Source organism: Porites lutea, chromosome 2 (assembly GCF_958299795.1).
Source record: "Porites lutea chromosome 2, jaPorLute2.1, whole genome shotgun sequence".
Lineage (NCBI taxonomy): Eukaryota > Metazoa > Cnidaria > Anthozoa > Scleractinia > Poritidae > Porites > Porites lutea.
In genome coordinates, this window is record NC_133202.1 from 27,636,688 (window position 1) to 27,648,090 (window position 11,403).

Consider the following 11,403-nt stretch of genomic DNA (forward strand, 5'->3'; position numbering starts at 1 on the left):
GGCCAGACGAACGTTCCCAAACATTTTCCGAGAATTTCCGAAAATTTCCCAAGATGTCCGAAGATTTCCGAATATTGCCGAGCACTTTCGAGGAAGACCCGAAGATGTTTCGATGATACACCAATGAATTTAAGTACAATTTAAGAGACAAACCTGATGTCAGTGAAATTATCGATATCTTCACATGTAAAAATATCGTATTTTTACGTGTGTTCAGAGACCACATTTCTCGGTGGTAGAAATCCTTGTAAAACACTGCAGTTTATATAATAAAAAAGTTTTAGTGCCAGTATAAAGAATATACAACAAATTATGTTGTATCAGATTATTTATAATATTTTTATTTATAGCACCACACAACTGTAAAAAGTGAAGTTAACTAGTAAATATTTACTCTTTTTGTAGCATTTCCAACAGCTAGAACAACGGCATTGAGTTTTTGTACGAGTGATAGCTCCCAGCACCTAACATTCATCAGTATGCCATATGCTGTGCAGAGGGGTATGACTTGACGCCCATCATTGCCCTTTAGCTTCGGAATGGCCATGGCAACCAAGAAGTCCAAAACATCTGGGGCTCGTTCTTCCATCTCCTTCAAAATAGCCTCCCATTTGAATTCTACAAGATTCTTATGCTGCGCACTGGGTACACGGAGGACTGATGGTTCTCCAGTTGTTCTTAAACAAAGTCTGGAACACTGCTCATCAACTAACTTTAGATATAAACCTTTAACAGCATTTCTCAAAGAGGGAATTTTCATAACAGCTTCAGCAAGAATATATGAATTTGAGGTGTTAGCTGCAGCTATAGTTTCTTCACTCTCCTCTGGACCCATAGTCCTTATCCTAGATGAGAGCTAGTGATAAACATGAAAGATTGCTCAGTGGAATTTTAATACATCATAAGAAGATGACATAATATTTTAAAATAAGCAATTGAGAAAACTAACCTGTTGAAATGATCAATAACTAATATACAGTAAAAACCTGCGAGTAAGAACCTAAATTTTCTGGAGTTAGTCTAAACAGGTTCTTATTTAAATGGTAGTTAACACAATTTTAGGCTATTTAGGTTCTTAAATAGGTTCTTATTTCTGTAAACAAAAAAAAAACAAGCTACAAAACAAGATGGTAATTAATCAGCCTCCTTTTCAATTTCAAAATGCGATACAACAATATTAACCTCTTGGACTTTATTTTTTATTACATCAATAAATTTGCACTTTTGTTTTGCACAGCAATGCCAAGCTCCTAATTCTCCTAACAGGATTCTTGCACAGCTTTACAGCTGCATTTCACTATAAAATATGATTTTTAAAAAAAAGAACCTGTTTTTCATTTTCTACGCTAAACAGGTTCTTGTTTGTAGGGGGTATAAATGGCAAATTTTAGGCTAACAGGTTCTTAATTTTCAGGTTCTTACTCGTGGGTTTTTACTCTACAATACATAACCCACTGTGTTCAGGTTTATCTCGACCTTGCAGTGTTCCTTATCTTGCCTCTAAGTAATCCAGTTTGATAGGACAAATAAAAGCAGATTATTTCAGTCAATTATAAACAATATTGAATTAACTCAAAGTATTTACCGATCCAAAAGCATCATAAATCTTTCCTAATAAAATATTCAACTTTACTTACCTGCCTTACTGTTCAACTGTACCCTAACCATAACAGGTCTTAAAGAACCAAACACCAAAAATCTCAGCATACTGACAAACACAGGAAACTTTTTGTAATTCCCAAACTGGGAAAATGTTGGGGATTTTTCCCATTATTGAGAAATGTTTGGGACAACATTTTCCTCTCATGGGAAATGATTGGTAAAAGTTTGGGTTTATTTTTCCCAATGCTGGGTTCACTTTGGGAAATGAAGCGAAATATTCTTTAAAATACCAATGTTGGGAATCCAATGGGTTTTCTCCCCAGAATATGGGAAAATGATGGGACTATTTTTTCACAAGTTGGGAAATATTTCAACATGTTATTCCCAATTTTGGGAAATGCAAGGGACAAGAAATCCCCACCTTGGGAAAGGGTTGGTTAAAGTTAGGGTTACGTTTTCCCGATGCCGTGTTTAGTTTGGGAAAATATGCAATATAGATTCCAAGATCCCAACATTGGGAAACCAATGGGTTTATTTCCCAAAATATGGGAAAATAATGGGGCTATTTTTCCACAAGTTGGGAAATATTGCAACATGTTATTCCCAATTTTGGAGAATGAAAGGGACAAGAAATCCCCACCTTGGAAAAGGATTTGATTAAATCTAGATTTGTTATTCTTATGACTATTATATTGGGTGGGAAAGTATACAGTAATCTTGTGTTAGCATTACGGTGTAAGGGTTAGGCCAATAATTATATTCTTTTACGGGAAATATTGAATAAATTCCAATCCAAAAACAGAAAAGGATTAAGAATAATATTTTTCATACACATAATGTTTGGTAACAAGTAAATCTTCCCAAATGTTGAGTTTAGTTTTGAAAGAAATGACAGATTGCTCTTGAAATACCAACATACATAATGTACAACTAATGTTTAAAAAGTTTAATTTTATAAACATCATATCTGCTAAGTTTAGAACAAAACAGTTTAAGTTTCGTTGGCTTATTTGAAAACCAAAAGTATGGTAATTCAGTGCACGCACTTGATCGTATGCAGCCGCTTCAATATAATTAACTATAAATGATCCCACTAGGCGCATAACTTTTCTCGATATCAAGGTGTCTTCTGTTGAGAGCTGAAATTTGCCCAATTACTCGAGCCCAATCTGATTAATGAGATTGCTTCGCGTGGAGTTTTCGGCGAACTACATTTTTCGCTGCATCTGTGAATAGGCCCGCTGCCTTTTTTCAAAGGTTCCCTCACCTGGGAGAACAATACAATATTTTCTTCTCACTGCTTTACTCTTCGCTAGCGTCGGCAAAGTGCATTTAACTCTGAAACGGACCACAAGTTAAAGCTTTCAAAGACAGAGAATCTTCTCCATCGTGCCGTCGAATTGCCGCCATGTTTGGTACTTGAACTGGCGTCCAGGCCTTCGCTTAGTGACGCGCGATCACGTGCGGCTTTTGAACCAATAGAAATGTGTACAAGATCAGGTTTTCTTGGTTCAAATCTTTAGGCGGACTTCTGTGCAGTACAACAGTGGTTTGCAAACGGATTGTCTTTATAATGAATGCATCCAAAGATTTTAACGCAAAATATTCACTTGTGAGGTTTGCTTACATTTGTCTTGTTTCAAAATCGTCTTCTATTAAACAATGACTCAGCTGGATCGCGCATTAAAGAGGAAGGTACGTGTGGAAACTCGTGTTTGGTTGCTCCGTTGAGATCGTACGAGGCTAGATCGTCTCTTGTCGGGTGCTATTTGTTCGTTTTTATAGATGAAGTTTCCACCTTGTTTGTTTCTACAGATGACTGTGGTCTTTGCTGCAAATCGTCCACGGAATCCTTTAGAATAATCATATTCTGGCGGAATATTGAAATCGAAGACTTCGATGTATTAGAGGAAATATAAGAATGTTCTGACATGTTCGCTATGTAAAAACTATACAAGAGACTGGTTCATTTATTATAATTATGACTTGACGCTGTTTTTTACCAGGTAGGACTTAGCTATAACTAAATACCATAGTGGTTCTGATATAAGTGTTGCTCTTAACCATGTAAATGAAGTTATTTAAGGGACATTTGATGTGTTCATAAAGGAATTGAGCTGTTTGATATATGCACGGAATAGCCTTCGACAATATGACTCTGCATAACGGCATTGCTCTATGATTGATGAATGAACTTAAGTTAAACAGTTTAATATATTTTTATGATACATTTTTCAATGATATTGTACTTTTTGGACGATATATACATATAAAGAGATACAGATTAAATACCTGTTTAGTAACAATCAACCAGTTTGAATTGACACCTGCATTGTCATCTAAAATAAATGTTACTGTAAACCATTTTAATATTGTCGAACCTTTATTTTGTGTTTTACAACTGGACCAATATTTTTAAAGGCTGCTGGATTGATTACAATGACATTCTGGACCAAAAAAATCCCATAATTCAGGAAATATGTAGGCCAATTTCATCCCACTATTGAAGATCAACTGAGGCAATAAAAACCCATCTTTGGAGTATTACTATCCCAATATATTCCCATACCTCGGGTTTAAATTGGTCCAATACTATCCCTTTAATGGGATAAAAGTGGACCAACTTTATACCACTAATTGGGGATTACCTGGGGCAATAAAAACCCATGGTTGGGGTATTACTGTTCCAATATAATCCGTACATTGGGTTTCAGATGGCCCAGTATTAACCCACTATTGGGGTTCAACTGGGACAATTGAATCACATTTTTGGGGTTTTTGTGGGTTGGTAAAATCCCATTAATGGGATAAATATGGGACGCGAAAACTCCATTCGTGGGTTAAAGTTGGTACACTAAAATCCCAATTCGCGGGTTTTTATTGGGTTTACTTGAACCCAATATTGGTTTTGGTAGCATTTTCCCAATTTGGGAAATTACAACCAAAACCCAAGAAAACCCCACGAATTTCCTGTTTTTTTCCCAGTTTGGGAATCATCAAAAATTCCCTGTGAAAGGTATGCATTCTTTATATCACAACCTCAGCTGTACTTGCCATTTAAAATTAGTAAAACAACAACATAAGATATTATTCATTAGTATTTCATTTAGACAATTTTTATTTACTCAAATTAACAGTTAAGCTTGTGGGGTCATATATAACACAACATGCAAAACAGTAAAAATGTTATGAATTAAATATTGGTGTAGACAACAATAGGAGCAAAGCCCCTTGTATTTGCATTTACCCTTATGTCAGATGCCTCGGTGACAACATTCAGTCGTTTTCTAAATGGCATTTAACATCCAAACCCGACTCAGGCGTTCATTGTAGTATTGCCATTTACTACGTTCATGGCGTGTCAAGGTCAGACTGTTAGATTATAACAATACAAACACAACGAGAGTTTAACAATTTACTGTCAACTTTATTCCACAAATTATAATAAAAAGTAATACAATCAAACTTACTTATTCATGACAAAATGAAATTGGAAAATGTTCAATGATAAGCGACTTGTAAATTTCAGAACGAACCTCACAGTTACGAAGGCCGGTCTTTGCAAGTATTGGTACTTCCTGGCTTGGCTCAACAACTGGAGCTGGCTGTAGTGGCTTTGGCAGGATTCTAACTTGCTTTTGAACAGGTGCTTCATCACCATCTCTGCCGGGTAAAGTGGGAGTAATCCCCGGCCCCATCTGCAAGCTCTTCCTCATATAAACAGACGATGACGACCCACGCTGGGTTGCAGTGTCCGCTTTTCCTCGTTTGGCTTCCCGTAGCTCTGCTGTAGACGGACTCTCTGTCACCTTCTTACCCCGTTTTAACCTCACCGATGCCTCTTCCTTTGCTCGAGACTTGATACACAAATCCCGAAATTCGGAAAATTGTCTTACACGGTTAAAACCACATGAGGCACGATTTACGGACAGGTTTTCAGCGTAAGCTTTCGTGTAAGCCGCTTACAGGGCTTACAACCGAGCGGGGAACTGGGAACTAACTGCATAGTGCGAGAAATCGTTGAAACGCTAAAGTGAAAGTTATTTCATAGTCGTTTGGATATCATTTTTTCAATACCAAGGGCCATATTGGAATGAAGCAGTTTTAAAACATAGAAGCACCCTACATAAAAGAGATAAGATTACAAACTAACGGTGAATTTGGAGAACTGCAGTCGTTATTCGCATGTTCACAAGTCAAATTCACATCAGCACTGCATGATCTTTGTCATGGTTAGTCTTTTAATTTCAGCTTGCTTTTGGACCTTTAGCTAGTAAGCTTATATTTTGTAAAATTTATGGCCTTTTGACAGCAGGGCTAAAACATTTTCGTGACTGCTGTTGAAGGTGTATCACGCTGTTGGAGGTGTATCACGGATTCCAGTTGTCAGTTGTTTGCACTTTGTTAACTCCTTGATTGTCTTTTCCTCCTATTAGAATATTATTTTGGGTCCCAAGACAGAAACACTCACTTTTAGAATTCCCAAGATAGATTAAAGAGCAATTATGTTCTAAGACATTTTTCTTGGTTCATCCTCAGACGAGTGTGAAAGCCTGTATTAAATGTTTTCCTTTGCTTTGTCCATATTATTTTTGTTGGGTGCATTGTTTTGATTTATCGGGTTTTTTTGGTTTCAAGCTTTAAACATGTTACTTCTCAGGCTCACGGGTTTTCACTCTGAGATAACCTGGCCTTACACTCATGCGACAATGTAGTTGAAGCCTTAAGGTAATAGTTAATGTGCACAAGCTACAACATTATTTTCATTATTTTACTTCAATATTACAACTGAAGACAATAATAATTCTTTAATTATTGTAATACCGTATAATGTAACTGTTTTATTTATCCATTTGATGCAATGTCAAACAATGCATACATGTTATAGTCTAAAATATCAAAACTAGAAAAAGAAAACCTATAAGGTGTTCTCAGATTCATGTGTAATTATACCAATATTATAAGCTGTTTGGTTTATTGTTTATTTGATTTGCATTCTACCCCACACCAATTAACACAATGCTGCAAAATTTGTCTTATGGCATTTCTTGATTAATTATACTTAAAGGGTGTTTCATTGTTCCAATAAGCTTACATTGAATGATACAGGGACTGTTTTGACTTCTTTGACATAATTTGAGGCAGAACTCCTCTCCAACCCTTACTCATGCAACTTCGATTTCAAATCTTGGCTGTCTGTATCTTACCCAACTAATAATATTATTGTGGGTCACTACAACTATACTTGAGTAATACACAGCACTTTTTCTAGCAAAGATTACACAGAGAAACAATTAAGTTTACTCATACTCAAACATGCATTTTAGTATGCAAGCAAAAACTACTTCAAAGAAACAATATCCAGCAACCATATTCTCATTGACTTTGAGTGTTCACTGGGACAGGAGGGAATGGCTGCAAGCAGGGAATTGAAAGTCTCTTGCATGTCCTATTATTTTTGTTTATTTCCCTAATGATGTCATCTCAGGCCATATATATGTGCACACGCAGCTGTTCATTGTACAGATTATTTTCTGTATAGTGTGTTCTCCTAGATATTATCTAGAATCTCCTAAAATTATATATTGTACAGAAAACATAGCCATTCTTCCTAGAAGTCCTAGAAAGATGATGTCCAAAATTTGACATGACTTCTTTACCACTGACTGAAAACACCAAAAAGTAACAGCCCTTTATTCAAGGTTAGAGACTAGTCATTATAAAGAGGGGGAGGGCCAGTTAATAACTTTCATGCAGGGAAATTGGGGCACATGCATGAATTCGATTCATGCTAGCATACCAGAATGGATTTTTTTAGGGGGGAAGCAGAAATGTGTTTTTCAAAGGGCAGGTTAGGATTTGAACATAGCCTACTTCCATAGCACCAGTTCTCTCCCACTGCCCCCCCCCCCCCCCCCCCGTCCAATATCCCCCTCAGCCTAACATTTCCACACTATAGTGCCCAAATCCTGTTCATTAAGGGCCCAAGTGGCAACTAGAATTCTTCACCACATCTTTTAACATGCCAATCATAACTAAGACATCTTCGAATTTCTTTTGAAAAATTGTTTATAACTACATCACGTGTTTTGCCACGCCCCTGTTTCATCAAGAAATCATTTGATTCGAAATCCCCACTAGATAGAGAGCCAACCGTTTTCTTGTCTTTAGCCATCTTGAATGCGGTGTCAAATAATTTATACCTAGAGAAAGTCACCTACACCTTTCAGAAAGCGAAGTTAAATGGGTTGAAAAAAAAAATCGCGATGACGTTTCACTGCCGTTGTCGTCGTGCTTCCGTAAACTCCCTTTCTCGGTTTTGTCACCATCTTTATTATCTTGATTCACTCGTAGGTTTATCAAACCTGTCCGCGGTCAGGGGGTTACTGTTTAATGCAGGTTTGACTGCATATATTCGTTTGAATCACAACCGAAACTTCCCAAATCACTACTCCATTTCCGGACAAAATTATCACAGCGGGAAGGATGTTAGACTATCAGTTGTCCCTTAGTTTCCTCAGGGATAGTACGCGAGCGCACGTGAAACTCACCACCAGATGATACGTGGAGAGTAGAGAGAATACGGTGACAACTTCGGCAGCGTTCTATTGATCGTATTCTGGAATAAGGAAACGCAAAGGATTAAGTGTTAAAAATATCTTGCACCGTGATTTTTGGACTACTTGGAATATTTTTTGTTTTACTCACTTTTTATAAGATAAATTAGATAAATCGTTCATGAAGTAAAAATTTGTAAAACTGAAATACAGTATAAAACTATACGCTGTGTCTACATGTCCAGCAGCCGGGAAGGGTCTTAAAGAAACAAAATGCCCAACAGTCCAAAATGTTTCAAGAATTTCTGCACAATCCCTTTTTCTGATCCTCTGAAAGTATTATATCATCATTTAGAATTACCAAGCGGTCAGCAAAACAAGAATCGCTTCGCAGCTGAGTAGTTGTGGTTTCTTGGGAATAGAGTATAGTCAGGAGCATAATCAGCAGGAGTCCTCGTTAAACGGGTCAGCATTTCTTTTTACTTGATGAATTCATTTGATAAAGATTTTGCCGGGACTAAATGCTGATGTGGTTGATAGCTTGTTGAATATCACTGTGACTGTATGGTGGAATCAGCTCAAATGGCGTTGTCCTCACCAAATTTCCCCGTAAGTGTCTTATATCCTGGACCTTAAGATGATTCATCATGGCGAGAAATAGCTGAGAAATAGCCATGGCCCGGGCCAAGTTCCCCAAGGGGACCGCCGCAAAAACACTCATCCGGTCTGAGTGACAGTCCCCACCAAGCCTAACCCTTTGTTGCTGTCTTTTAAAAGTCTGTAATCCGATTCATGGTGGTAGCTTTAGGCATTGCACCCAAGCTATGGAGTTTGGCCACTAGCGTCTAGCTAGCAGTAAGTGCTAAGGTCGTGGGTGATCCAGGCTCCAGGGATTAAATTATACTGTTTAGGATCTGTAGATGATAGAACTGTAGGCTTCAAGGATTTGTTGATGACAACGGCTTCAACGGTATTGGATAATGTGGATGTTACCGTGATTGGTCTCAAATCCTTGTCAAACACAGTCACCGAAATGTCAGGAATGACACCAGGCTTCCAAGCACGAAGACATCTGCATTCTGAGAAGGAAAAGTTCAAGATATAGCGATTGGTGCTGCCAGTGTAACAGCAAACATTTTAAGCATTACCTAGAAGTCCATATAATGTTCTCACAGGTAGAACTTTCCTCGCAACCGATAAATATGTGACAGGAATTGAATAGTCACCATCGGGTACACGAGCACAGTTCGCTAGGGGCATGTTGTCCTTCCTAACAATTAGAAATGTCTCACTTATCTTTCCCTCTTAAAACAGCCTCTTTACAGACATAGTCAGGACGGATACCCCACACTAGGTCACGCCTGTTGTTTGTTCATCATCGTAAACGATGACTACGGACATCACGAGGTGTGGCATTTACTGCGAAATAATACTGTAAATTTCTTCACTACAACTTTCTTGCCTCAATTGTCTCACTGCCTCTCCTTTTCTAATTACTTTCACGAAGTTGTGGTAGATGTTCGCAGATCTGGAAAGATTGCTGCAGATATACGTGAACTTGTCAACGGACTTGAGTGTCTCCTTTTTGACAGTGATAGCTGGTACCACTTACCCCTTCTAAGGGGTAGGCTGGTGAAGAACTTGAGTATTTTTGGTACTAACTGTTAGACCAAAGTTGTGGGAAGCATTAGGAAAGCAGTCGACAGTCGATACTCTTTTCAACGGGGACTCGGTGACAGCGTTGAGCATCCAGTCATCTGCGAAAAAGACATCACACACTATAGCCTCTTTGAGCTTGGTCATTGCCTGTAGCCTACCCAAGTAAATAGTCTTTCATCGGTCCTGTACCTAGTAATCAGGATACCACCATCACTTTCTTCGACGTTGCAGAAGAAGTCCGCCAACAAATTGACTGTTAGCATCCTGCTTAACAGTGTGGAGGTAGCGAGACAGACTTGCTTGAGTCCGTTAGTGACTGGAAATGCTTCAGAGGAGTTTCCATTGTCCAGTACTCGAGCAAGCATGTCATCGTGGAAATGACGCACCATACTGTTGAACTTATCTGGACAGCCAAAGTTGCCACGATTTTCCACACTCCCTAGCAGTTGACAGTGTCAAAGGCCTTTGTCAGGTCTATAAACTTTATGTCGAAATTTCTATACTGTTCTTGACACTTTTCCTGAAGTTGCCGTGCAGCAAACGGCACCATGTTGGCAGTTTCACAGCCCTTCCAGAAGCCATACGCACTCTCTGGGAAGTGACCATTGGTTGAAGAGGATTCTTGCAAGGATCTCGCCAGCGATGACTATCAGAGGAATCCCTCCGTGATTGCCGCGCGATTGCCTGTTTCACTTTCACTTATATAGGTGGGCAATGGCTTCAACGTTGATGGACTAGGGCGTATTTAGGACGCTGATGAAATATTCCACCCAACTCTCCAGGATGGCGTTCTTCTCACTATGTAGCGTTGTTCCCTCTAGTGGTGATGTTCCAGAGGACTGAGGCCCATAAATGTTCCTCACGGCATTATAGAAGCGTTTAGTTTTGTTATTGTCAGCATCTGCCTTTTTATTGAAACAGGAGTCATAGCGCCTTGAGGTTAGTTGTACATGTTGAGTTTTCAGGTAATTCCCGGCAGTCTGTTCTGCACATCGCCCTTGTCACTCTAACGTCCTGCCTGTCTCTTCTCCAGACGAGAACATAATCGATCAGATGCCAGTGCTTGCCGCGTGGGTGCATCCACTACGTCTGTGTGCAGGTGGGTAAACGATAAACTGCATGTGAGATGCACAGGCATCCAAAAGTAACAGTCCATTACTGTTACATGTCCTAACCCCATTTCTCCCTATGACTCCCTCCATTGCCCACTCTAGCATGAGAGGCGTAGACAATAATGCGTTTGTCCTACTTTGGCATGCCTTCGATGATGTCTTTTAAGTCCTTGCAGAATTTATATTTCATCTCCTCAAGGTTCGTCATTGTTGGAGCATATTTACTGATAACAGGGGCGTAACGGTTTCCTCGGCGAGAGAGCCGAAAAGCCATGAGGCGATCGTTGATTCCTTAGGGAATTTTGTTAAATGTACTGATCAGATATGTTTTGACGGCAGATCCCACTCCTGGTTGACGATGTTCTTCACTGTAGCGATCGATCGAGAAAAAGCCAGGCTTCGATCAGCTGACTTTTATTTGCTAACCTTGTCTCACTACGCTGGGATATGAATGTTGTATCTGCCCAATTCTC